This window comes from Peromyscus maniculatus, chromosome 5 (genome assembly GCF_049852395.1).
Source record: "Peromyscus maniculatus bairdii isolate BWxNUB_F1_BW_parent chromosome 5, HU_Pman_BW_mat_3.1, whole genome shotgun sequence".
NCBI lineage: Eukaryota > Metazoa > Chordata > Mammalia > Rodentia > Cricetidae > Peromyscus > Peromyscus maniculatus.
The window spans coordinates 138,685,233-138,712,498 of record NC_134856.1 but is presented as its reverse complement, the minus strand read 5'-3'; the positions used below and the strand labels follow the sequence as shown (position 1 = coordinate 138,712,498).

At 44.7% G+C, this 27,266-nt stretch overlaps 1 protein-coding gene and 1 long non-coding RNA gene across 3 annotated transcripts in view; one reads left to right on the top strand and one right to left on the bottom strand.

Annotated features, from left to right (window-relative positions):
• Positions 1-27,266, top strand: part of Spock1 (SPARC (osteonectin), cwcv and kazal like domains proteoglycan 1) — a 494,127-nt gene that overhangs the window by 222,136 nt on the left and 244,725 nt on the right. The gene's annotated exons all lie outside the window — the stretch shown is intronic.
• The window catches only part of LOC121829643 (uncharacterized), a 56,789-nt gene continuing 48,272 nt past the window's right edge, over positions 18,750-27,266 (bottom strand). Inside the window, exons 2-3 of the long non-coding RNA XR_013051674.1 lie at positions 21,829-21,958; positions 18,750-20,449 (exon numbers count right to left, since the gene is read on the bottom strand). This is a non-coding gene — a long non-coding RNA (uncharacterized LOC121829643). The remainder of the gene's footprint in view (positions 20,450-21,828; positions 21,959-27,266) is intronic.

Below are 27,266 nucleotides of genomic sequence, written 5' to 3'. Positions count from 1 at the left end.
AAACCTAGTGCAGAGCAAATGGACCATGGTTAGTGTCCACCGGAGCCGCCCAGAGTGAGGATCGAGGAGAAGGAGTGGTCATGATTTCAGTGGGCTGTGTCGATGACCACAGCGCAGGTGTGTGCAGCGTAGGGTGTGTGGCTGTGTAGAGGACTGTGGCAAGGGGTTTGTGGGTCTGTGTGTACCAAGGAAGGAGGAGGGTGTGTGCAGAAAGCTTTCCTTTGGAGGCTTTGCCTGGGATACGCATGTGTTAGCCTGCCAGGGCCTTGTTCCTTTACAATTCTCACAATCATCAAATCACCCCAGCAGTTGACAGTAGCATGTATGAAGGTGTTAGTCATGTATGTTAAGCATTTCCTTAACCAAGTGTTCTTAGAAGGCTAAACCTTCGTTTATGAAGGATACTCATGATGCAGAGTGATACATCCCCTGTTTGTGTGTGATGGGCGAGTTTGTCTGAAGACATCTGCTTCAGGCTCTCGATCGTGATACCAGCTCTGCTGTGAGGTACCCTGAGCTGCTGCTCTGGGCTAAGATGCATATGTAGACTCTTGTCATCCGAGGAGCTAGATTTACCCCCTCCCAGGGCATTCAGACAAATGAAAGTTCCATGAGGGGAAGACACATTTGCTTTTATTAGTGCACATGAGAGAAGAGAATGTATGAAGGCAAGTACTGTTTGCCATCTGGATAGATAAATGATTGCTCCTCTTGTTTTGATGGTCACGCAGGGATTTTGAGTCCCAAGGGAAACATGGCATTTAAACCTACTTAGGAAAAGACTCTTGAGAAGCATTTTGCCACTGTTCTGCATGGGGAGCTCTGGCCTGTTCTGTGCTTGAAAAATTAGGTCTGCTGAAATGAACCCTCTCCCCAAACCTCCCGATGCTTAAGGGTACAGCTGAATGTCCTGCTTGGTACCTCCGTGTGGCTGCTGTGGTCATTTATATACACAGCCATGGGAGAGCCATAAGTAGAGAACAACCTTCACTTACAATATTAGCTCCAGCAGATGCCATCAATTACACTGTACACTGCTTAATAGAAATGGATAGTCACTGATGGTACTGACACCACATGGTGAAATAAAAGCCACAGGCACAGATGACATCGGGCACCTCATCCTTTGGAACACAGGAGTTACTGAACTCCACAGAAATGGTCAGAAACATGAAGCCCTTTCTATTCTTTTATTGCTGTGATAAACACCGTGACCAAAAGCAGCATGGGGAGGAAAGGATTTATTTGGCTTACACTTCCACATCACAGTCCATCATTGAAGGACGCCAGAACAGGAGCTCAAGCAGGATCCTGGAGGCAGGAGCTGATGCAGAGACCATGGAAGAGTGCTGCTTACTGGCTGGATGCTCCCAGCTTGCTCAGTCTGCTTTTTATACAGCCCAGGACCACCAGTCCAGTAACAGTACCACCCACAGTGGGCGGGGCCTTCCATGGGAATCATTAATCAAGAAAATGCCCCCACAGACATGCCCAAAGGCCAATCTGATGGGGGCAATTCCTCAGTGAGAATCCATCTTCCCAGGCAACTTTAGTTTGTGTTGAATTGATAAAAATTAACCAGACACTTTCCTGATCTGAGGAAGGATTAAATACAAGGTTAGGGAGATGGCCCAGTGGATATAGTGCCTGCTGTATGAAAGTGGGGGGCCTGAGTCTGGATCCCCAGAATCCAGAGGTGCAGTAGCAAACCTACAGTCCCTGTGCTCCTAAAGGAAGGTGGGGGCAGGAGAATCCTGAGAGGCTGACGGGCCAGCTAGCCGGTGCACACAGGGCGAAGAAGAAATGGCCTCAAGGAAAGAGGACTGCAAGAACCAACATGGAGGCTGCCTTTTGACCTCACATGCCCACTGTGGCACATACATATGGATACACACACACACACACACACACACACACACACACACAAACACACACACGGGGGGGGGGCAGGGTTGTAGGGGGAGAAAGAGGGAGGGAGGGATATCAAAAGAAGGTTTATATCAGGGAAACATTTACTTGACACAGAAAGAACTTTTTGAAAACCACACTCAGAGTTCATAAAAGCTGTCAAATGTTTAATATTGATCATAGGGACAGAACTAAGGAGGGCCTCTCTTGTGGGACATGCCCAGTCACATGGGTATGGAGTGTGTGAGCACTGATTGATGGGGACATGCCATGGGTAGGAGCAGGGTGAGGTTTGGCTTATCAGGACACTCATAAGCTGGTACATGTTTACACAAATGGCTCCATCATCTGCTGTGACTTTCTTCAGCCTCAGCTTGGCCCCACCCAGTCTGTGGCTCAGGCTCCCTGTTGCTGCACAGTTGATCTTGCTGATGTCACTCACCTCCAGAGCGCTGTCAAGAGTGTCTCCTCCTCTTTTCCACCTGATGAAATGAGCTTGATGAGGACAGTTGTCCACAGAGTCCAGAGGAGAAAGAAAGAGACAATTCATGGAACTACAACAGTGTCATTACAAAAGTAAAAGTGTGGCTTTGGAGTCCACAGAATTTGGGATGAAAAAGCTGTGAAGCAAATTCTAATGAGTTATTTCAAAGGTTCCCAACTGTCCTATTAGAAAAAGAACGCTGAAGTTTGTTTACAATATTGTTTATGGAATAGCTGGTGGGTTGTTGTTGCATGGGTGTGTGTGTGTGTGTGTGTGTGTGTGTGTGTGTGTAATTACCTGATCACACTGGAATGTTTAGGATGTGATTCTGATGACTTGAAGATGTCTCCAAGTGATGGAGCATGGATGGATTTAGATCTCTCCTGTAGTTGTGGGTCCCAGGAATGAGCCTGGCAGTTTATGTGGGTACGAAGTCCCAGGTGATGAAACAATCTGTGTTAGGAGGAATGGCCGAGAGATTCATCAGGGGACCTGCCAGAGGCAAGTGGGCTCCTTTAGAGAGAAAGAGGTGGGTGTTTCAGGGACAGCACACAGTCACTGGCTTTGAGGATGATGCTCCTTCTGCAGTGAGTGCATCCTTCTTATCCAGCAGCCCAGCAGGGGCTCGCCCTCAGCAGGTGATTTCAGAGCACAGGAGGAACATGCAGGAATAGATCTCCAGATTTGACGGGAGTCAGGAACCCCATCCACATGCTGTTAACTCAAATGGCAGGAAAGAAGCGAGCCCTGAGACTTTGACTTCACCCGTTATCCAAACATCCCAACAAGCTCAAATCCTGACACATCACAGAACCATTGGAGGAGAAATTTTACAATTAAGAGGAGAGGTTCTTCCCATGCTCCAGCTGCCTTTTGGGTCCCAGGGCCCTGTGGAGTGCCACAGCATGCTGTATCGCTGGGCTGAAAGAGGCATGGGGACAAGATGGCTCACTGATTAAAGTTGTTGGAACTTTCCCACTTAGATGAGTCTGGAAGTTTTTACACTCTGGACCAGCTAGAGATGCCAAGTCTCTGGGGCTCTCTTCTTGGTGTGGAATTTAACACCCACCTCCACAGAACCTCTGATTTGCATTCATTGGGCCTTGAAAAACAACTTTTAAAGCTTCACTCACCTCTGAGCCTGGGAACTGCTATAGCTCAGAGGCAGCTGGCCTGCTTCGTGGGAGGCAACAGAATGGTTTCCCCCTGACTGCTTCACATTTAGAGGAATGGGCTTCACTTCTCCATCACCACACAACTTCAGGAAGATGTTCTCTCTAACTCAACACTTCTGATTCCCCTGCACCCTACCACACTGTACTCCTCACTCCAGATAAATCCATTCTTCTTTCTCCAATTCTTTTATGTCTTGACTTTGACAATGAAATAACTATTTTTTTAATTGGAGTATTGATTTCTAAATGTTGCAACTCAATCCTGGCAGGGAAGAGAACATTATTAATTCAAATATTGGTGTTCTTGGGTTTAATTCCATCTCTCGGCTTTGAAGGTTCAAGTTTGGTCTTTCCTCCTTGTCTGACTTTGCCTGTTTGCTTGCCTGAGAGAAACAAACCACCAGATTTGCAATATTTGCATCCAGGGGAACCTTTCTTGGTCCTGTCTCCCATTTTCATTTCCCTAAAGGTGATAGGACTGTTACTTGTCTTTTCTTTCCATGTCATCTGAACATGTGCACAAGGTGTTACATTAAATCATATATTTCACAGTAGCAATCAGTCTCTCTTTCTCTAGGCTGCTTACAGCCCTCAGCATACTGTTTGACATTTTGTTTTTGTAGCTGTAGATTTAGCGATTCCTTTACAATGTAATGTTCCTGCAGGTGCCGCATTTCACTCCAGTTCTCCCCTGTTGATGGATGGCTACGTTGTCTCTCTTTGTTTTGGTGTTGGGGTACTTTTTCTTAACAACTTCCACAGGCATACAATGACTTTCCTGTCAAGACTTTAGCCCTGCAGAGAAGTGTCTCCCAGAGGGGAGCCAGGATGGGATGTTGTACTGGCTAGTTTTATGTCAACTTGACACAAGCTGAGTCATTTTGGAAAAGGGAACCTCAATTGAGAAAATGTTCCCACCAGACTGGCCTGTGGCAAGCCTGTGGTACATTTTCTTAATTAGTGATTGATGAGGGAGGGCCCAGCCCATTGTGGGTAGGTGCCATCCCTGGGCTGGTGGTCCTGGGTTGTATAAGAGAGTAAGCCAAGTAAGCCATAAGGAGCAAGCCAGTAAACAGCCTTCCATGGCCTCTGCGTCAGCTCCTGCCTCCTGGTTCCTGCCAGGTTAGAGTTTCTGCCCTGATGTCCCTGGATGATGGACCATAATGGAACTGAAGGCTGAAATGAACCCTTTCCCTCCCAAGTTCTTTGTGGTCATGTGCCTTATCACAGCAATAGTAACCATAACTAAGACAAATGCAGCTATGCCAGTATCAAAATGGCCAACTCTGGCAAACACCATGGCCTTTCTTAACTTAAGGTTGCCTATCACGGATAGAAAGTTTCCCCTTTGCATTTCTGGGTGTTAAGTTCTGAGAGCATGCCTCTGTATATGTTTTCTCCTAGAGGAAGGAAAAATGAAACATTCAAAACATAATGCTCTTATTTTAAAATTACAGGTTAACCAATGAGGTATGAATATAACGTCAATAAAACCAGTAGAAATAAATGGGCCTTTTAACCACCAGGGTAGGAAGAAACATTTAGTGTAAGCAGGAAGAAAGGCCCAAGCTGGAGCTGGTTTCTTGCCCCAGAGTCCTGTGAGACCTTGCAGAGGACTGGGTGAAGGGTTCCTGGTTAGATCTTGGCTGTGCCATTACTTTGTGGTCCCAGTCACACCCTTCACTTTCACATCTGCAGGAAAGCACAGATGTGTGATTCCATCTGGATGGACATTTGTGAAAGTGGCTGTTTTGCTCACAAGGGCCAAGGGGATGGCTCGGATTTCTAGACTATTCGGTTAGGTGTACTTGTGCGGGCTCCCTGTCCACACACACACAGTGCTGGGACAAATGTGCATAGAATGCTCTGGGACAGCTTCCCAGGACCTTTGTCCCCAGAACCCAGGAGTAAAAACCATTCAAGGTTGTGTTTCCCCCATTTGGGTGGGATAACGGAGTCAAGAGGGCAGTAAAACTCACTCGGCAGTCATGGGCACTATGGCTTCCTGTCATCATGTAAGAGCCTCCTCAGAAGGTCCAGTCCATTCTAAAGTCATGCTGATCAAAACTTACAAAATTTGATGTAGTTTTTAATTCAAGGGAGGGGATCTACTACAATTCCACCTTCTGGGTAGGACAATAGCCCCTGGATATGTTGATTTTGTTGAGCTGTAATGAACCAGCTTTGGCTTAGATGAATTCCCAACAGAGTTAAAATATGTCAGCAGAATTTAAAAAAGTCCATCAGTATGGCTGGTTCAGCCCTCTGCTTGGAGAGTAGAATGGATTCCTTTTTTTCTCCATTTGCACAGAAGGGAGATGGATACTTCAAAAACTGCTGGACCCCACTCCAAGCCCAAATCAAAGCGTTTTGCTTGTTAAGACCCTCATCTTATTATGTAGCATGCGATTGATGGGGACCTGTGCAGTGTCCTTTTTACACAGTCACCGTGCACACAGGAGGCAATGGAGTCTGTTGGGCAGGCCCTGGCACTGCAGCTTTGGAGCTTGGCCTCCATTCCTAACTACCGTTCCTCTGTAACCTTGTGCAGTTGGACAGGCTTCTGCCTTCCTGGGCCTGGAGAGCCTTGTCTGTGTGCCAGAGCTCATGGGGTTTATTATACCTATGATGTGATCCCCAAAACTGACCCAGCCTTCTTATAAAGAACACGAGAAGGGTGGAAAGCTTTGTCACAAGATGCACAATTACCGATTCGTTCTTGAGCCTCAGATGTGGAAGGATCTGAGCACTTGAGTATGATCTGTCTGACTAGGTCTGTCAATCACCTAGTCAAGTACTTCCTTCACTCATTACAGTTTGATATCCAGCCTGGCACCCAGTAAATATGATCAGCGTGGGTGCCCCAAAGAAGCTTTTCAGGTTAGGGGAGCTCAGGTCAGGGGTCATCAGTCTGGGTGATGTCTGGCAGGAGACCCCAGAGGAAGTGCCTGGTGCCTTCCTAAAAATGGCCATGCATTTGGAGGAGGGCTGCAGTGGAAGCACAGAGTAGGGATAAATAGATTCTGACCGTGATCAGTCAGGGTCACCTGAGCAGAGTCCACCAGTGTGGGGGACTTGGCTGCTATGAACAAGCACAGCAGAGTGAACCACTCACAATCAGTGACATCATCAGAGTGAGCCACTCACAATCAGTGACATCATCAGAGTGAGCCACTCACAAGCAGCTGACATTTATTCCTTACGCTTTTAGAAGCTACAGCCTGAGCTCATGGTGGCTGTATGGTGGGATTGTGGTGAGGGTCTCCATTCAGTTAACAATGGCTAACTTTTCTCCAGTCTTCACAGGGAGGACAGAGCCAGGGCATCTTCTGGAAACCCACAAGGGCACCAATGCCATTGGTAACCATAAGAACCTGACAGCTTCCCAGAATCCCTGCTACTCAGACTCTCATACTAGAGCTTAGGACATCAATATTAAAACCTTCAGAGGACACAAATTCAGCCCCCACCTCTGCCCCAGGCAGGATGCTTCTCTTGAAAACACTCCTCTTAGGAGATGTAAGAAAACAGAACCCACTGCTGGCCCTGCTGTTTCACTCTCCGCCTCTCCCCCTTATCTCTCACCTCTCAGAAACCTTAAGCAGGTGAATAAACAGTCAGGCAGAGCCGGTGCCCATGGGAAGCTGGGCCTCTGGTGCCCATCACAAGGGCTGCCCGGCTGGACGTCAGCTTTATCAGGAGTAGCTAGGAAGGAAGGTGTCTGTATGTGAAGCTTCCTTCCTCACCACTGGCAAGGCAGTTGCTTAAGGTAGTGCTGGGGAGCCAGGTGTGCTGGCTTCACAACACTTGGAGAGGAGGATTTTCACAAATTCGAGGCCAGCCTGGGATATATAGTGAGTTCTAGGTCAGTCTGGATCATGATATAAACCCCTGCATCAAAATAAGCAAAACAGCAACAATGGGAACAGTGCTGGATGAGGGTAGTTTGCGCATCTTGGGGTTGTTTGTAGGTACGGTCCTACTGGGAACCAGTGGCCTTGGCCAGACTTTGTCCTTAGGGGTGTGTGTGTGTGTGTGTGTGTGTGTGTGTGTGTGTGTGTATAGTATGGAGGCCATTCGATATTTTGGGATCCTCTCTAACCTGGAGTTTCTGGGTATCCAAGAAGTGGATGTAGAACCTGGCTGAGCTAGAGACTTACTGTCCAAGTGAAATCACCTCCGCTGGACTGTGCTCAGTGTGTACCATGAACACAAAAGAGCTTGAAACAACCATGAGGGGCTGAAGCCTGGGAAGTCCTGGGGGCTGGGACTGCTATGTCCATGTGGTCCCTTGTAGCTCCTAAAGGTGGTTTGTTACACACACACACACAAATGCACACACACATGCACGCGCGCGCGCGCACGCGCGCACACACACACACACACACACACATACACACACACACATACACACACACACATACACACACGAACATAGATTGCTATTGGGACTGAGAAAACCTTGGCCCCAAGCTTCCCAGCAGAGCCTGCTTGAGCTGGTGAACGCTGGTGGAGGAACTGACTTTCCCAGCTCTCTGGACACTAATGGGCCGAGCAGTGTCCAGCTGGGATAGCCATTCGACGTTCACCATGGGCTGAGCCTTGTGGATTGCCCCAGCAGCTCCTGCTCTTCACTTCAGAGCAGGCGGGAAATGTCAGAAGAAGCCTTTGGTGAGGCAGGAAGACTTCGACCAGATGGAAAAGGCTGCGTTTCTGTTGCTGTTATAGAATACACTGTTGCACGAATCCTAAATGGTCATATAAAAACCTGGAACCAGATATTGGGGTAAATGCTGAACGATCAGAGAGACAAAGGAACAGGCCAGCTCAACTTGCCAGCTCCACGAATCCTCTGACTGAATGCCCCGGAGTCCTCAGCTGAAAGGGGCCTGAGTTCCTGTCTCCTCACACCTTATATGCTTTTCTCCATCCAGCCATATCACTTCCTGTCTCAGTCTTCCCAGTGCTGGGATTAATGGCATGTGTGCTTCTCAAATACTGATAGCAAAGGCATAAGATCTCAAGTGCTGGGATTAAAGGTGTGTGCTACCACTGCCTGGCTCTTTTAGTTTCTTTTAGACTGGATTAATCTTGTGTAGTCTAGGGTTGACCTTGTCCTCACAGTGATCCAGACAGAGCTCTGCCTCCTGAGTGCTAGGATTAAAGATGTGTACATCTTTACATGTATACAGAAATGCATGAATTCATGCTTAGTGCTTGGCTAGACTTCTCTAAGGCAGTCGAGGGCCGTGAGCCAGGGTGTGGTGCTGCCCCCTTTCAGGCTGTCTTCCTACATCAGGTAAGGCGAGGAAGGCAATCTCTCACACATACATCCACAGGTAAATTGGATCTGGTCACTCCCCTGTCAGACTCCCTTTCAGACACCCAACTGCCCATTTAAAGGAACCATCCTATTTTTCTATGCTCGCTCTGGAGACATCCCAACCCCGAGTTTGTGTTCCCTACTGTTTCTCAGGGCGTTCTGCTCCAGCCATGTCCACCCCAGCCTCCCTAACTCTAAGACCTGGTGACTAATGTGCTTGCTGTCTTCTCCTGCACGGGATGTTCCATTTCCTGCAGACACCTACTTAAAGCATTCTTTTTAGCTATGTAAGCAAATTCATGAGGGCCTGATGTATCTTTATTATTATTATTATTATTATTGGTTTTTTTTTTTTTTTCGAGACAGGGTTTCTCTGTGTAGTTTTGCGCCTTTCCTGGAGCTCACTTGGTAGCCCAGGCTGGCCTCGAACTCACAGCGATCCGCCTGGCTCTGCCTCCCGAGTGCTGGGATTAAAGGCGTGCGCCACCACCGCCCGGCCTATTATTATTATTTTTAATTAACTTTATCTGCATCATTCACCAAAGGGTGATGTATATGCAACCATATATAAGTATCTATTAAAAAAATATGACCCCCCCCCATGGGATCTTGGAAGTGGGCTTAGGAGGGAGAGCCTAGTTCCTGTTAGTATCTGACAGCGACAGGATGTTCCTTCAAGATCTGTCTGTGTGACAATGCTTACAGGTCTATAATTAACCCAGTAATACTGAGTACACAGTGTTCTAAAGGTCTGGCTTGACGCACAGTTAAACTTGTTGAGATGGAGAATAGAAGGCCTGCACCTCCATCAGGGACTGCTCTGAGGGGTTGTTTCTGCTAAGTGTTTAGCACTGGGAACAAAGAGCTCTGGGCTCTTCCTGGCAGGAGAGAGGCATCTGAATGATCTGTGTTGCCAATTAATGGAAGCAGATGGATCTTCTAACTTTAGCCAAGTGGCAGCTGAGCCAGACTCCTCTATTGAGATGTTCAGACATCCAGAATCCAATTCCTCAGTGCACAGTCACCTTCCTCCATGCTGAGGTAGGAGGTTGGTCACATGTAACTCAAATGTTAAAAGGTCTTTTAATAAAAAACCCAGAGCCAGATATTGGGGTAAATACTGAAAGATCAGAGAGACAAAGGAACAAGCCACAGCCACCTCTCACCTCTAGGACTCCTCAGCCTGAAAAAGCCTTTTAGAGCCTGTCTCCTCACACCTTATATACATTTCTCTGCCCAACCATTACTTCCTGGGATTGAAGTTGTGTGCCACCACTGCCTGGCTCTGTTCTCTCCTAGTCTGAGTCAATCTCATGTAGCCTAGGGTGGCTTTGAACTCACAGAGATCCAGATGGATCTCTGCCTCCTGATTGCTAGGATTAAAGGTGTGTGCCACCACTGCCTGGCCTCTATGTTAATCTAGTAGCTTGTTCTGTTCTCTGATCTTCAGGCAAATTTTATTAGGGCACACAATATATCACCACAGTCACACCCATAGGTGAGGCCAATGAAGAGACTTGCCGTCATAGAATCCAGAGGCCCAGGCAGCTACACAGTGCCACCTGGATTAGCATAGTGAGGTGTGTATTTTGTATGGACAGGAATGCTTCCCTTGCACATGTGTATGCCCATACACATGCATGCACATAAGCACACATGTATGCTCACACCCTACACACATGCACACATATACACATACATGCATGCACATACACACATGTATGCCCCCACACAGGTACATACATATACATACACACATGTGTACACATGCACACAAGTACACACACACAAACAGATACACACACATTCATATTTCTCATTTTAAAAATAGGTGCACATTTGGTACCTATACAGATACCAAGATCTTGATTAAAATCTGTGTTCTATTTAAGGACATCACCAAATTCCTACTTGGTCGTGCAATGAAGTTCTCAGCAAACCATGGGACTTTTATTTATTTATTTATTTTATTCAAGAAAATTTTTAATTTATTTTACATACCAACCACAGATCCCCTTCACATCCCTCCTTCTGCTTCCTACCCCAGCCTTTCCCCCTGACCCATTCCCATTTCCTCCTCCAAAAGGGTAGGGACTCTCAAAACCATGGGACTTTTAGCATGATGGCCACATTCACCAGGCAGCAGGAAGGTGCAGTTCACAAAAAAAAAAAAAATCTTTTTAACCATTAAAATAATTCCTTGTGAGAAATGTGGGCATGTTGAAATAGTACATAATTATAGGAATATTATTTTGATTTTTTTCAAGTCAAAGCAAGCACAAAAATCCCACTATAACCTTTTAATTTTAAGTTATACCTCTTCTTAGTGATCCAGTTAAGATGAATTATTTATGCAAAAAATACCCGTGGGGAAAATAGACTATTTTGATACAAGCCATACAAGTGTTGGCAGACATATGCTAATAATTATGGTTTTTACCTTTAGTGAAGTTGATCCTGACTCATTTCTTTCTGTCTGTGATTAGACAGGAGGAGAAATTCACACTTGGGAATGATAAAATTATATTGTCACATTATAGGCAAACCTTGGTCGTTCTGTTCTCATAGCAGAGCCCAGATTCCTCCACACTTAAATTGTTTCATTTTATGTACATTTGTGAAGCAGGGGTGACTGCGGGAACACATATGGGTGGGTGAGTCTCAGCTCCAGCCCTGTAGTGCATGTGGCATGGTGTCTACTCTGCAGACACAAGAGCTGGACTTGGGCATGTGCAAGGTCACTCGGGTGGTTAGTTTTAACTGTCAAGTTGACACAACCTAGAACTACCTGGGAAGAGAGGCTTGATGAGGAACTATTTATATGGGTATGCCTATGGGGTATTGCCTTGATTGTTAACCTAACCCATTGTGGGCAGCAACATTCCCTAGGCAAGGCGTCACAAACTTGATAAGAGTTAAGAAATTGAGCTGAGCAGAAGCACACAAGGATGGGAGGATGCAATGTAATCAGCTGCTTGAGTTCCTGCCTTGACTTCCTCATAATGATGGAGCATAATTTGGAATTATAAACCAAATAACCTCTTTCTTCCCCAAGTCACTTCTTGTCAGGGTATTTTATCATAGCAACAGAAATGATCAGCTTTCACGGGTAACTGGATATGGTAGGCAGGAGCTGTAAAACAATAGATTTGAGCTTCGTCCAAGCAGGTAGCTGTGTGGTTATTGAGCACTGGGTGGGGCCGGGTTACCACTGGCGTTGTTTCTGGCCTTGAGTCTGTGTGGTTCTGGGAGAGGAAGGCTGGTGAGAGGGAGGCTCTATTTTATGAATAGAGCTTCTAGGGCTCCCCAAGTGCCTGTCTTGGTGCTGTGTCTGAGGTGCATTTGGTTTACCAAGTCTCCCCTGAATAGCTTTGAAGACTGACGGGCCAGTGGGGCAGAAAAACAGTGTTTACTGTGGACACAAAGGGCTGGTGAAGAATAGCTGAATTACCCCGACGTGAGGAAGAGTCACACACCTCATCAGCTCACAGCTCCAGTCTCTCAAAGGCAGAGCTACCTGTGCTCGCTCCTTCAGATGAGTCTGTTGTCCTCAGCAAGGATGGCAGGAGAGTGAGCCACCCCAAAGGCATGCGCTCTTTCTAGAGTCATCAAAGTAGCCATGGATTTGCAAATGCTGCTTGATTTTTTTTTTTTTTTTTTGTAGAATTCATGTGAGACATTGAGGTGTTTTGTCCAGGACATGCGTTTGCCTTCATATGTTTTGGATAAAAGGTGTGACTAGAAAAGGGACTTGGGGAGCCATTATCATCAGAGTACCCTCTGAGATGTCACAGGGACAGATTAGCCTGGTCCCCGACCACAAGGAAAACCCAGGCCCTTCAGCGGGCTCTTGTCCCTCTCTGAAGGGTCGAGTCACTTCCATGGATCCCAGGCTGCAGCCCCAACAGGAACTGCACTTACAGACTTCTGTGTCAGTTGTCTTAGCTATCTCTTAGTGACAGAAAAATCTGCAGTGCATAATGGCTTAATTGTGATTTACATCTCCCTATCTCAGGCACCGAAGGAAATGCACTCTGTCAGATAGGGAGAACCACCATGTGCTTGGACAGTTGCTCTAGTGTGTTTCTGGTCAACGTTGAACTGAGATGCTCTAGAAACGACCGAGGGACTACTTGTGCCTCCAGGGACGTTCAGGCTCTCTTGGGTGAAGGGCAGTCAGAAGAAGATGCCAGCTGTCTGGTTAATGGTTCTACAGGAACTTATCTGTAGAATTTTCTCACTTGACTGGCGAGATGCTTGTCAGTTAAGAGCACTTACTGCTCTTGCAGAGGACCTAGGCTCAGTTTTAGTGCCCAAGGTGGGAGGCTCACAACCACCTCTAAGTCCAATAACTCTGATGGTCTCTGCAAGCACCTGTATGTGTATGGCACATGCAAACCAATGCAGGCGCGCGCGCGCGTGTGCGCGCGCGTGTGTGCGCGCGCGCGCGCGCGCGCACACACACACACACACACACACACACACACACAGATTAATATCCTTAAAAGCAGTTCCTAAGACAAGAGCACTCATCCTGGCTGCTGTGTGTTCATGACTGAATCATCTACTTTTCCCTTTGGTTTTATTTTTCTTGATTCTGTAGCTTCTTACATGTATTTAATTCATCAAATGGAGAAAATTACCATGTGCCTGAGGGTTCCCATTGCTGTGGAGAGATACCATGACCATAGCAACTCTTTTTTTTAATTTTATTTATTTTTTTATTTTACAATACCATTCAGTTTAACATAATAGCCACAGATTCACCTGTTATCCCCCTCTCGCCCCCCTCCCCCTCCCCTCTGCCCACCCCCCATTCCCACCTCCTCCAGACCAAGGTCTCCCCGAGGACCGGGATCGACCTGGTAGACTCAGTCCAGGCAGGTCCAGTTCCCCCCTCCCAGACGGAGCCAAGCGTCCCTGCATAAGTCCCAGGATTCAAACAGCCAACTCATGCAATGAGCCCAGGACCCGGCACTAACGCACAGCTGCCTCCCAAACAGATCAAGCCAAATGACTGTCTCACCCATTCAGGGGGCCTGATCCAGTTGGGGGCCCCTCGGCCTTTGGTTCATAGATCCTGTGCTTCCATTCATTTGGTTATTTGTCCCTGTGCTTTTATAAAGGAAGACATTTAATGGGGGCTGGCTTACAGTTCAGAGGTTCAGTCTATTATTGTCATGGTGGGACATGGCAATGTGCAGGCAGACATGGTGCTGGAGCTGAGAGTCCTACATCTTGATCTAAGGATCCAGGAAGTGAAATGAGACACTGGGCATGGCTTGAGCATATATAAGTCCTCAAGCCAGCCTCCACAGTGACATACTTCCTCCAACAAGGCCATACCTACTCCAATAAAGCCACACCTCCTAATAGTGCCACTTCCTATGAGCTTACGGAGGCCAATTACATCCAAACTATCACATGCTGATGTCATAACTGTCCAGTAGAACAGGTGGAAACTGGAAAGTTGTGATTCAGCAGGCAGATTGATAATAGGTCTCCCATCTCTTAGCTCTTGTGCTCTTCCTTTAAGATCTCAGTATAACATTATAATCCATGTACCCTAGTATATGAATTAAATTTACCCTAGTATGCACACAATCTGTTACCACAGCTTAGAAAACTCCTGTCCTTGTCTCATATCCTGTCCAATTCATCTGTGAGGTCTCAATTTATATGCCATTTCTGGAGGAAGCCATTCTAATGCCCTAGACTAAGTCAGGCTAATCTCCTACAATACTCTATTATACCATATTTGTACCAAGTATGATTTTTTGTCATAAATGTTGTGAACCTGCTGTGTCACACTTTAAAGACCTTTACTATTTGCTTCATCAACTGTTCCCGCGTCCTGTGGGCACAGTGACAATTAAGTTAAGCATGGCTTTATTCCTAACCAAAGACTAGAGGCAGATTTGAGACAGATTCTGATGTTTAGAGACATGATAGCCAGGAGAGAGATGTGGGTGGAAGGGGCTCCATCTGTCTCAGTGCAGTGGGAGCTAAGTCTCTTTTGAAGGTGGCGGTATGCTCGGGACTTGCTCCCAATATCTTCTCTTTAATGATTCGCTAGCTTACTTACTACCTGGGGTTCTGTGCCATACAAGCATCTAAAACCCACTGGGGACGCCACTCACTGTCATCTGCTTAATTAAGTCTCAACCAGGAAGTTCATTCATTATGAGAGGACGCTTCTAGCAGCTGCCTGGATCTGCAGTAAGCACTCAGGGAAGGGAGAGGGTGTTCGGGACGTTGGCACATTGTGGTGGTGGTCTGCAGGGGAGCCTTTCAAAAATATTATTTGGCCTTTTCACTGATGGACATAAGGCCAAGCAGGAGAAGTGGCTTGCTCCCCAACTTCCAGCTAGTTATTAGCCAATCAGGACTAGGCTGTAGAAATCTGGCTCTTAATCCTGTGATGAGCGCTATCAAGACAACAATGGGGTTTTCTCTTCTTTCAAATACACAATGTCCTGTTGTATAGATGAGGTTGTGTGATGTGAGTGGGGAGCAGGAAGTTTAAAAGGTAATGGCTGGGAGAGGGCTTTCTCTGTCCAGTACCTCAGGGGTGTGATCTCTGATTTACAAAGTTCCCTGGACAGGAGCATTAGTGTCTCTGGAGAACTTTCTGGAAGCTTGTCCTCTGGCTTCCTTCAGAACTGCTGGGTAGAGGCCATAGGAGAGTGGGGAGCAGCCTGTGGGAACAGGTCCCTGGGCCTTCTGATGCTCACTTACATTTGAGTGTGCGAACAGGTCCCTGGGCCTTCTGATGCTCACTTACATTTGAGAACGGCTGATAACACGGAAGAAATAACTCCTGATGCTGTGCTGACAGCTGGGACCTGAGCTGTGGTGGCTTTCCTGGGCCTGTGTGATAGGAATGCACCACCTCAAGGAGACGCGACTGTAAGTGAATGACTCATGCACTTAGCCAAGCAGTCGGCCTGGGGACTTGTGTCTCTGCTCCTTAAGGATGGGTCAGTGTTGTTCCTGATCTCTCCTGTGCTCCGTAGACTATACGCTGTTCCTCCTGTTGTCTCTTAATGCAGCCCCTTCCTGAAGGTCACAGGTGTTCTTCCTGTTCTCCCAAGGTCACAGGTGTTCCTCATATTCTCCTGAGGACCTCTTAGAAAGATCCCCACCTGACATACTGCAATCAGAGTGAGCTGGCATCGCTAGAACGGCTTCCATGGCTGGGGCCGGACAACGGCAGGAGGACTGATCGTGTGTGGGAGGGCAGTCCTTGTGAACAGATGCTGGTGATGATATGAGTGGGATTGGCAAATGAAGGTTAATGAGAATCATAACTATATCATAACTTACATAACCAGTGAGGGGAAGCTCGGTGGCTTCCTCTGTCTTACACACCTTGACTGCTAGATACAGCAAGTCTTACAAACTATTCGTAAAAAGCAAATCAAGCTGACATTCTATCAGCTGTTTTAAAAAGTACAATTTCAGTGTTAGAATATGAAAACTGGGAAAATGGAGTGTCAAGCATGTCATATATTATTAGATTCTGTCTTCACGACGTCTCTGTGGACTGGGCTTTTCCCACACCTGCCCTGCAGAAAGGGGAGCTGAGACTCAACCAAGTCAGACAACATATACATTTTCTCCTTGAAAGGTCAAATAGTAAATACTTTAGACTTTGAGGTCCATATATTCTGTTGCCATAACTGACTTCTGCCTTAGAGGCGAATGCAGACCTGGCCATATGCAAATGAAGGGCGTGGCTGCTTTCTAGGCAACTTCAGGTGTGCAGACTGAGCTTGAGCTTTCTAAGTTTTTTTAGGTTATGAAATAATTTAAATTTTTTTCAAATATTTTTAAATGTAAAGCATATACTTAGCTAATGGGTTACATGAGACAAGTACGAGGCCAGATCTGGCCATGGGTCAGGTTGTTGACCCTGGTTTAGGGCGGCCTGGAGGCCAGGGTCTCTACAGTCTGTGTTGTTTAGCACATCATCAGGTGTGGGGTTGGGGGGAGATAACGACTATCAGTTTGCTCATCTCTAACACATCCTGCTGAAAGCATCGCCTGCCTTAATGGAAAAGCTTGTCAAGTTTTTCAGAAAAGCTCTGCTTTTTTCTCTTTAGCTTGATGTTAATTATAATTTGGTTGGTACATTTAAACTGAGAGCTAGGAAATGCAAGGTCTTTGATTGTTTTTAAGTAAAAAAAAAAAAAGAAGAAGAAGAAAAACCCAAAAAAACCAAAAAAGCCTGTACAAGGTAGAAAGAAATCAGGACAGGTCCTTTACTTTCTTGCTTCTGTTATTCTGTGGTCATTCTTCTCAGGGGCCGGACCTATAGGCTCTCTTGCACTCTGGGAGTCCCTGTGAGAAGGCGGTAGTTAACTTCACTGTCGGCTCTCAGGCATTCTCTGGGAGTTGATGTGAGAAGGCAGTAGTTACCTTCATTTTAATTCATACTTGCTTTTTCAAGTCATACATCTTAGAGAACCATCCACATGTTATTTCAATATATAATATTCCGTGAGATCTGTGCCAGAAATATACTTATTTATTTATCCATTTTCCATTGTTGCATCTGAGCTCTTTCCTGATTTTAGTTATTATTAAAACACAGTTGCTAGAATATTCTGAAATTAAGTCTGTCATACTTCTCTACATACTTCTGTAGGCTACATCCCTAGAAGTGTAGCCACGACATCAAAGGGAATGTGCAGTTGAGCTCATTCTAATATTTTTCTCATTATTTAAATATTTTTTCTTACCTGTCTTACATTAACTTCCAAGCAAGTTATTTGCCTGGATGGAGAAGGTCTACAAAAAACAGCATGCTGGCGGGGAGATGGACGCCTTCCTGTCGTCTGTACTATTTCCCTCGGCCTATTGTTTCTTGTTCGACGAGTTACAGGTCATGTTCATCTTTAAAGGAGCTTCTGTACAGTTGTCACCAGGCAACACTGTCATCTGAGGCTCCAGATTTCATCGTGACCTTTGACATCTATTTAAAGAACAACCACCTTTTCTAAAGGCAAAAAAGAAAGTGTGATAGGCTTGCCTGGCCAGGATGCTCTGGTCCAGGAGCAATAGTGGCTTTTGAAAATTGTAGTTACTCCCTCTGAGTGTTCCTCAAAGCCTACAAGAGGATTGCTAGTGGCTTAGGCACGAAACGGCGTCTGCTACCAGTGTCTGCACTAAGCCCTTTGTGAGTCGTCTTTGAATTTACAAAATGACCATATAAGACTAGAGCTATTCGCATCCCACAATGGAAGGGTCAGAGGGGCACACAGCACAGAAACAGCAGAGCCAAGCTCTAAACTCAGAGCTGAATGTGAAATGCCCATTCTTGATCACCAAGGAGCTTGCCATTTATTACTGGTCATCTCAAAATTGTACAAGTATTATTTAGTTCATGACACAGGCCAGCCAATCACAGCGAGGGAACCTGCAGTGCTGAGAGTTGCCCCAACCTCATTTCTCAAGTAGTTTTAGAAAGGCTAAAACTTTTCTTCCAGACTGTGAGTTTGAAGGGTAAGAGAGTGATCGCTCACACTTGTGAGCCTCCCACAGAATGGCACTCAGTGAATAGGGATGGGCTGAATCAGTGAATGAATTTGACAAATACACATAGAGTAATTGGAGGAGACATCGAGGAATAAAAAAAGATTAAGATGTGACAGATCTTGAAAGGTGAAGAAGGAACACAGTGTAAACTGTTTAGTTATGAGATGAGAAGAATGGTAAATTTTATTTTTAATACATTAGAACTACATGGCAATTAATCTTTGACCTCCTACTTATAGGTGTAAAACTGGGTAAAAACAACTCTGACAAGGTCTCTTTGGCCTAGTGAAGTAGCTACTATTTTTTAAGTGTTCTGGAACTTGGTCTCTGCTGCGGCTGTTAGGTCTCTGGACTTGGAGAAGTCTGTGTATATGCTTCTGTTTTCTGCTTGCTTGAGCATGAGTGAGCCAAAGAGCAATTGCAAAGAGATCTCCAGTTCTCATCAGTTCTACTGTTGCCTGTGATCATTTCTGCATACATGGTGGCCTCTTTACCAAAGGAGAGTCTGAATTCCTGTTTCTGCCACCCATCTGCACAGGGCCCGAAACCTTAGGGGGCTCCTCCGGGTCTCGGGGTGAGAAGTGAGTGTATGTATGCTGGGTCCTGATCTGCCATCCCCTTTATGTCTACTTCGTCACCATGTCCTCACCAGATCCTGTCTTATTATTGGCCTGTGCCTCCTCTTTAACTTGGTTGACACTCTTTGTATTAGTCAGGGTTCTCTAGAAGAACAGAACTAATAGAATGAAAAGACACACACACACACACACACACACACACACACACACACACGTATACACATATACTAAAAGAGCATTTATTAGACTGCCTTAGAGGGTATGGTACAGGTACTCCAACAATGGCTATCTGAGGATGGAAAGACAGAGAATCTGGTAGATGTTTAGTCCATCAGGCTGGATGTCTCAGGATTCCTACTCTGGCCCTGGAGTCCTGGAAGATTCCTAGAGAGCTGCTGGTCTTCAATCTACAGTGGAATCCTGAAGAAGTTGGTCTTAACACCAGCCATAGTAATAGGACAGATGGCCAGCAAGAGTGAGCACAGACAGACAAAAAGCAGAGTGTCCTTCTTCATATCCTTCTATGTGAGCTACTTTTAGAGGATGTGGCCCAGAGTTAGGGTGGATCTTCCTGCTTCAATAATCTGATTGAGAAAATCCCTCCCAGAGGTGCCCAGTGGGTTGGGCTGTAGTCAATTTTAGATATAGTCAAGTTGACAACTAAGATTAGCTATAATATGCCTTAATTGATGAGTCACGGGTTATCTGTTGAGTGGGCTTAACTTTAGATGCCTTCCTAAATGCAGGGTCATGGTCCTCCAACTTTAGAGGCATGCTTAAGACAAAGACAAGAACTTGATATGATGCTGACCATCAACTCCATTCACAAGGATTGGGTCCCATGGGCTTCTGAGATACATGATCCAAAGACCCATCTCAAGTAGCATGATTTCCATAAATATGGCTGATGTCAGAAATTCACTTGGCCACTTTAGGCTTCTCCTTGGGTTATTCCTTTTGTATGTGTTCCTTCATATGCCCCATGTAATGCCAGAGAAGGCTGTGTGGGCAATTTCAGACAGACAGTGTTGTCAGAATAAGGTCTAGATGATGTGTGGGAATGGTTGTGATAGCAGACTACAAGTGTGAAGATCTCCTTAAGGCCCACTATCCTCACAGAGCTTGTAAGGACTGACAGAGTTTGGTTACCACAAAATAGACGACAGCGTTGGAGATATGTGAAGGTGACAGTCGAGGACCTGGAAGCATAAGAGAACTGGAACTCCACACAGCATGGTGGGTGAAGTAGGACTCACATTGATTCTCGAATGTGGAGCTACTCTCTGGGGCATGAGTTGTAGAGACCTTCACTCAACACAAGGAGAGTCACAATAAGGCTAGCAGTAGCAGACGTCAGGCAGTTTCCTCGTCTCAATGTATCTAAGGTTTTCAGCATCTCTGTAATAATCTTGTGAGCCGCACTTTGTAGATGTAATAAAAGCTACAGGTAAATAGAAGGTAAAAATAAGGTTACATGGTGATTATATGGACAGTGCAAACTCTAATATCGATCAGTTTCACATTAAGACCTGAATTGTGGCCATTCCTGCTTTTTCAATAATTAGAATTCTCTACGGTGGTGGACCGCTTCCTTTGAGGGTGGTAGAGGTGCCCCATGGCTAATTGTTCAAATAGAACACTGAAACTAGGAAAGTCACTCTTCCTTCGGCTTCATAGGTGTTAGTAGTTACAAGTGCCAATGCTGCTAAGAGAAGTGGGACATGCATGCATTAAACATTGATTTGGCATGTTTATCCTTTGGCTTCTGCAAGCCTTTAATATGCTAATGTTGTTGTGCCTCTTCAAAGGCAGCCTATGTGTGATTCCCTATACTTATTTGAGCCTAGATCTCATTCCTAAAGAACATCTCAAGGCAGTCAGTCTCCTTAGCTGCATTTGTAAGGAATGTCTTCTGTGAGATAATTCAGAAACTCAGGGTTGGGCTGTGTCGTATTCTGCTTTCTGCTGCTTTATAGCTAGGTAATTGGTGAGAAAAAAGAGAATGGCTTTGACTGGTTATTCTGGAGACCCAGGATGGGCAGCCACAACTAGCATGCTGCCTCATGATGGAAAGCACAGTGGCAGGCAGGACTGGGAAGAGGAAAGGGAGCACTGTGGACAGGTCAACCATTCCCACAAAGTAACCAGAGCTCCGTTTCTGAGGACTCCACCTTCATGACCCAAATCCTCCACCTCATGTTTACACCAACACTACCAAGTGGAAAAAGTCAGTCTTTGCGTGAGTTTGGACGCGGACAGGCCACGTTCTCACCCTGGCCCATTGTCTGACCACAGTTCCCGTGAGGTTGTTAATGTCACTGTAGTTCTAATTCCAGAAGCACCCGGGTTCCTTGGCAAAGTGGAAATCACTGTCCCATATTCTGGGACCCCCTCACCTGAGACCCCCTCACCTGGGACTCAGCGGTTTTTCATTCCTGCAAAGTCCCAATGTGTATATCGCCTTCAGTTTTCCTCTCATTTATAAGGAGCAATATCAAATGCTTAATTATTTCCCTCGCCTGTGTCTGTCCTTAACTATTGATTAGAACAAACAATTGGTATAATAATCATTAGATGTATAATTATTTCTTATAAATGTTATACAAGGCCTGGGAATGGCCTTGTAAAGCTACAGACGGTAATAGAAGGACACACTCATGTCTGAGCATTTTCCATTTCTGAAACCAATTATTTTTTTAAAATTGCTTTCCAGATTGGCTATTAAGTTGAAAAGATCATTGATTTTTTTTTTAATGTTGGCATCGAGGAGAATTCTCAGTGAAATAGGATGTGTTTGCTATTAATTGTGTTAGTTTTTACCTGGAGGCTGAGCACCAGCCATGTTTATTTCTGCTCCTAGTGGGGTCAGGGGTCATGTTCACTAATTTCTCCTCAACTTTATGGGAAGCCAGGGTGTGATGGGGAGATGGATTTATCTTCTTATTGGAATCTGTAGAGGAATGGATTGAGTTACTAAGAAGCCAAGAATGGTACCTTCAAGCATTTTAACCACCTCCCTGGGCACGGTGGTGCACACCTGTAATCTCAACTCTCAAATACAAATATGCAAAAATATTTTTTTATCCATTTCTATGAACTGTTTCCACTTTTAAGTAGAAATAACTGCACCGTGAACACTGGTGAGTTATAAAACAAACCAACCCCAAACCAAAAGAAAAGACCTCCTGCTTAAAAAAAACAGAGTGACAGAGTCTGTTGGAAAAGTCTCCCTTGCTCACTCTGGTGTGTGGGGTTGATCTTTAGTGTCCAAATGGAGGCCACTGTGCCGCTGAGGTGAGGTGGATGCTGTGGCAGGGAACCACGGGGTAGGGGTGGTGGCGAGGTGCTGAGATAACAGTGACGCCTTCCCAAAAGAGATGTGCAGTTGCAGATGGAGGTCTCACAGCTCAGGTCTTTCCCCTAGATGAGAACACCTTTCCCAGAGGGTAGAGCTAAGTCTCGGTTGCCCGGCCAGGTGTGATTCTGTCCTCAGGCAGGATGTCCCCTAACTGAACCCACAGACCCAGCATCCACCCCTTCTCACTCATGTGTGTTTTATTGTCTCATGAGAAGAATTTCCATTTCCATGCTAGGGCTTTAGAAAAGAACACTTAGGATCCCCTCTTGTTCACATTCATCATAACTATAAGCCAGGCTTTCAGATATCCTGGAATCTGTTTTCAAATTTGGGCTTCATTTTTCCTCTTGGAATCTTTGATTTTGCAAACCACACAGTGGGAGGTGCAGGCTTCCGGGCCCCGAAGGACAGCGTGTTTCCCAGAACCACCTCTCTAGGCCCCAGCTCACATCAGAATGTTGTATGTGTCCAAGTGTAAGGGTTTGTTTTTGTGGATGTCTCAGCTGCCAGCAGACTCTCGGTTCCTTGCTCTATGCTTCTGCGTACCAATATCAGGCACAACAGTCTCTTTATAGGCAACATGTTATTTTTATGTGTCTGACTTTATTACACATGAAATGAAACCATCTCTGACATTTTCTATACTTGCTGAATTTTTATTAGAGTTCTATCTTCCATCAATAATAACATAAGCTGCAACACTCTTCTCTGGGATGTTTACCAAGATCGCTGCCACCGTCAGGACAGAGAGCTGTAACCACCTTATTAGAAATAGTTTTGCCCTGGCTGCTTTTATCTCGTTAGATAATCCTTTAATCCCTGTTCATTGCCCATAAATTCTGCCTCTGCTTGCCAAGGCTGTTAACACCAGCCCGTGGAACGGCGTGGTGGGTGAGGCCAGTCTACGAGTCTATCAGTTGTGAGTTATTACAGGATCATTAGTTCTGGTGGCTGCAGTGATGAGAGCGGGAGGTCTCTTACCTGAGGCCAGCCGTGATCGTTCATAATAAGGGATTTAGCAGGCATTTATGCAAGCAGAAAATTGAATCAGCAGTGCCATCAGCACATTGAATTATGACTTTTTTTTTCCCTGAAGAATTCCTATAAAAATGTGATCATAGATTTGGGCAGAACTATTATTTCTTCCGTGGGCTAGTTGAGGGTCTTCTGGTAATGCAGGCAGACGGGAAGTTTTTCACATGAGTAAGTCTTCCATTATCCTAGAGACGTCAAGACGGCTGGTTCTGGTTGGCACCCACATGTGACTGTGTCTGTCCACATCTAGATATGAGATTTACTTGTGGTGACATTGGAAAACCACCTCCATGGTATCTTTGGTCTTTGAAAAATGAGACTGAAAACACAGCCAAGCCAAAGAAAGGCTCTCAGGCTGTATTTAAAGCACCTGCCTTTGCTGTCAATGCGTTGTGGTCATTTTAAGAAGTTTCAAAAACAGTTGCCAAATGTGGGGCATTTTGAACACCCAGTATTCTCTCTTTCAAGCTCTAGCTGTTCCGCAAAAGAAAATGTGGGTCTCTGAGGGGAGCAGAGCTCAGTTGCACCAGATGAGGCACTTCCTAGGGCGTATTTGACTAACAGTTTCCACACAGTCAGCCACAACAGATGCTAGCATTGCTCTTGATGTCTTTAAAATACAGTTTTTAACTAGGCAATAAATACATTGTTAGTTCAGAAATGAAAATAAATAGGAAGGCGTCTAGTAAAAAGTCTCTTGAGCCTACTTTTCTTGCTCTGTAACCATTGTTATTAGCTTCTTGCATTTCCTTCCAAAGGTGATTTAATAATGCCTGCTAATGCATGTGCCTGCCTGTTCCTTCTCCTGCTAAAGACATGAATGATGGCATGTTATGTGCAGTGTTCCCTGTCCTACTTTTTTGGTAAGGAATAATAGATACTTCCATATTTATTTATTGAGCTCATCACTGGTTGCTTTTCCTGTATAGCAGTTTGGTGTTTCAGTCTGCAAAGATAGCTGGGTTTACTTCATGTGGTCTCTATTGATGGTCGTTTGTGTGCTTTCCAGTATTGTGACATGGTCACCAAGACTGCAGTGATGACCTTGTATAAATGTCCTCTCACAAATTGTCAATTCCATAATATGCCAGACTCCCAGAAGAGGAGTTACTGAATCAGAAGATGCATATATTTATAATTTTTATGGCCACTGTCAGATTTCTATCATTTTATTAAAAAAATCAGTATCCACAAGTAAATTTCTAAGCAACCTTGCTAACACACACACACACACACACACACACACACACACACACAAGCACACACACATGTATGATCTTTCATCCATTTTCTTTATGGGTCTTTAACCCTTGTTAATTTATAGGGTTAAAAAATTTCTATATAGAGAGATTAGCCTTTGAAATATAATTTGAATGAAAAAAATAAAAAGAAAAGAATAAGAAAATTCTCACTGGTAGCATTTGCCTTTTGATTTCACAAGGCATATCGCCAGGTAAAATTTCACGTTTATGAGTTCATATGTATTGACTTTTATGGCTTCTGGATATATTTGGCATGGCTTTAAAAGCAGGTTCCCACCTCTGAGTTACTAGGAAACTAGGAAATTCCCACTGTGATCTTTGACACAACTGGAGTCTACCTTGCTGGATGATGAAGATTGTGGAGCAGGTTTCTTGAGATGCCATCTGTCTGTCCTTCTGTGTGTGTGAATGTGAGTGCACATTCCTGCCCACTGAGCCGAGAGATGCCACGTCCAGTCCACACTGACTCATTTGTATTCGGGTTGATTTTTGTATTTTATATTCTTATCCATTCCTTTGTCTTACAACCATATTGTAGCAGCACCAGTACTATGTTATTTTAAGTGTTGCTCCATAATATATGATGTTATCAGACAGGGCTCTGCAGCCCCACGATTTTTCAGATTTTCCCCATTATTCATAGTTGTATGTGTGTATTTGTCTACATGCACTAAGAGTAAACTTTTGTAATCCCCAAACTGAAAACATTGTTTTCATGAGGACCACACTGCCTTTAGAAAGTCCCTCAAGAACTGCTGTCTGGGTGATGTTGTCATGAATGTATCTTTCTGAACACACACTATACCCACTAGCCTTTGCACAGGTTTACTTGGTGGTGGTGGTTGGTATCCCTTAGAAAGGTTTGTGAAATTTCTTCTGATAGGTCGTACAAATTCCTTAGTTACTTCGTTGCTATTTAACTCTCTGTGTGCTTTGTCAAGTGGAATAATTTCCTTCCATAAGCCTGTGAGTTGTTCCCAGTGCATGTCAGGAAGCCAGGAATATCCACAAATTGCATCTGTATTTTGTCTGTTTCCTGACATGACTTGTAGTTTTACTTATTAATTGACTTGATGCTTTGAAACTTGGATATCTAGTCAACTTGTTTTTTCACCAGTCTTAGTGAAATTTATTTAAGTGTTTATACTTTTAAGGATTTTCTTTAATTTGTTTTCCTTAATTAATTTCTTTAATTCTCTTTAGATAATATGAAATATGAGCAGTTATAATGAAAAAGAGAAACACTTTTTCTCTATACAGAAGACATTTCCATTATCAATTCTGTTTTTCCCAAGACTTTCTCTGCTCTCACTCACTGGGTGCACCCCAGTGAGTTCAGCTCTGACACTGGCTGGGGTTCAGGTCAGGTCCCACAAGTTAATGGACTTAGTTCCACATGGCTGCTTCCATTTCAGATGCCAGTATTAAGTTCCAGCTTATCACCTGTACTTCTAAAGACTGGGCTGTCCATTCAAAGACTTCTTCACTCCCTTCTTGTGTTCAGTAGTTTGCCATAAAGGCTTACAAAATCTGGGGAAATGTCTTATGTTCTTTACACGTATGTTATAAAAGGCCAGGAACAAAGTCATGAGCAGCCTTGAACGTAGAAGCTCCTGGAGTTGAGGAGCACTGGCCCTGGCACATAGATGCATTAACCTAGCCAGAAACTCTCTCTGGAGACTCACAGAAGCTCCATTACATGGGCACAGTGAATAAAGTCACTGGCCATTGGTGATTATGTCAATCTGTAGCTCCAGACCCATCCCTGGAAGTAAGACCTGGAGCTGAAATTCTAGCTTCTAATCATATATCATGTGATTGGTTCCTCCAGCAACCAGGCCATTCTCCCACAGTCACCTCATCAGCATAAACTCAGGAGTGACCGAAAGTGACTCAGTGTGAAGACCAGTAGATGCTTCTTTCACTTTGACCCTTAGGAAAGTCCAAGGGTTTTGTTATCTCTGCTCCAGGAACCAGAAATTAAGGCCAAATGCATGCTCCTTATTATAGTGACTACCATGTTTATCTGAGTGTTACAGTAGGTATACTAGCTTTGAGGTTCAGATAAATACATTTTTATCACTTCAAGGAAGATATATTCTTTCTGTTTCACTGAGTAGCTTTTGTTAATGTCATCAGGAATGCCATAGAACTTTACTCAATACTCCTTCAGTGATTCTGAGATGGTTATATGATTTTATAACCATAAAAATATGATCTAGTTTGTAGAATTACTAGTGTAGAGAAATCTTTGTATTATTGTGGAAACTCTACTTGGTAATAATATTTTATTACACCCTGGATTCTATGTGCTCATGCTTTTGCTGTGATAGTCACTAATTAGATTCATCTTGAGATTTCCTTTGCATGTAATAGTTTTGAGGTTTTGTTCTTAATTTGAACACCTTACATTTGCTTTTTCTACAGAGGGCAGTTTTCTAAATAACTCAGACTGGATAAGATTATGCGGAGCGTGTTTGCCATGATAAGTGGTTTTGTGGGCCGTTGTGTATTCGTTGTGAGTGCAAACTTAAATTAATAATGAAGATAGGGTTTACCTCTCTTGGGAGTCAACATATGGAAAATAATTTGACATTACTACT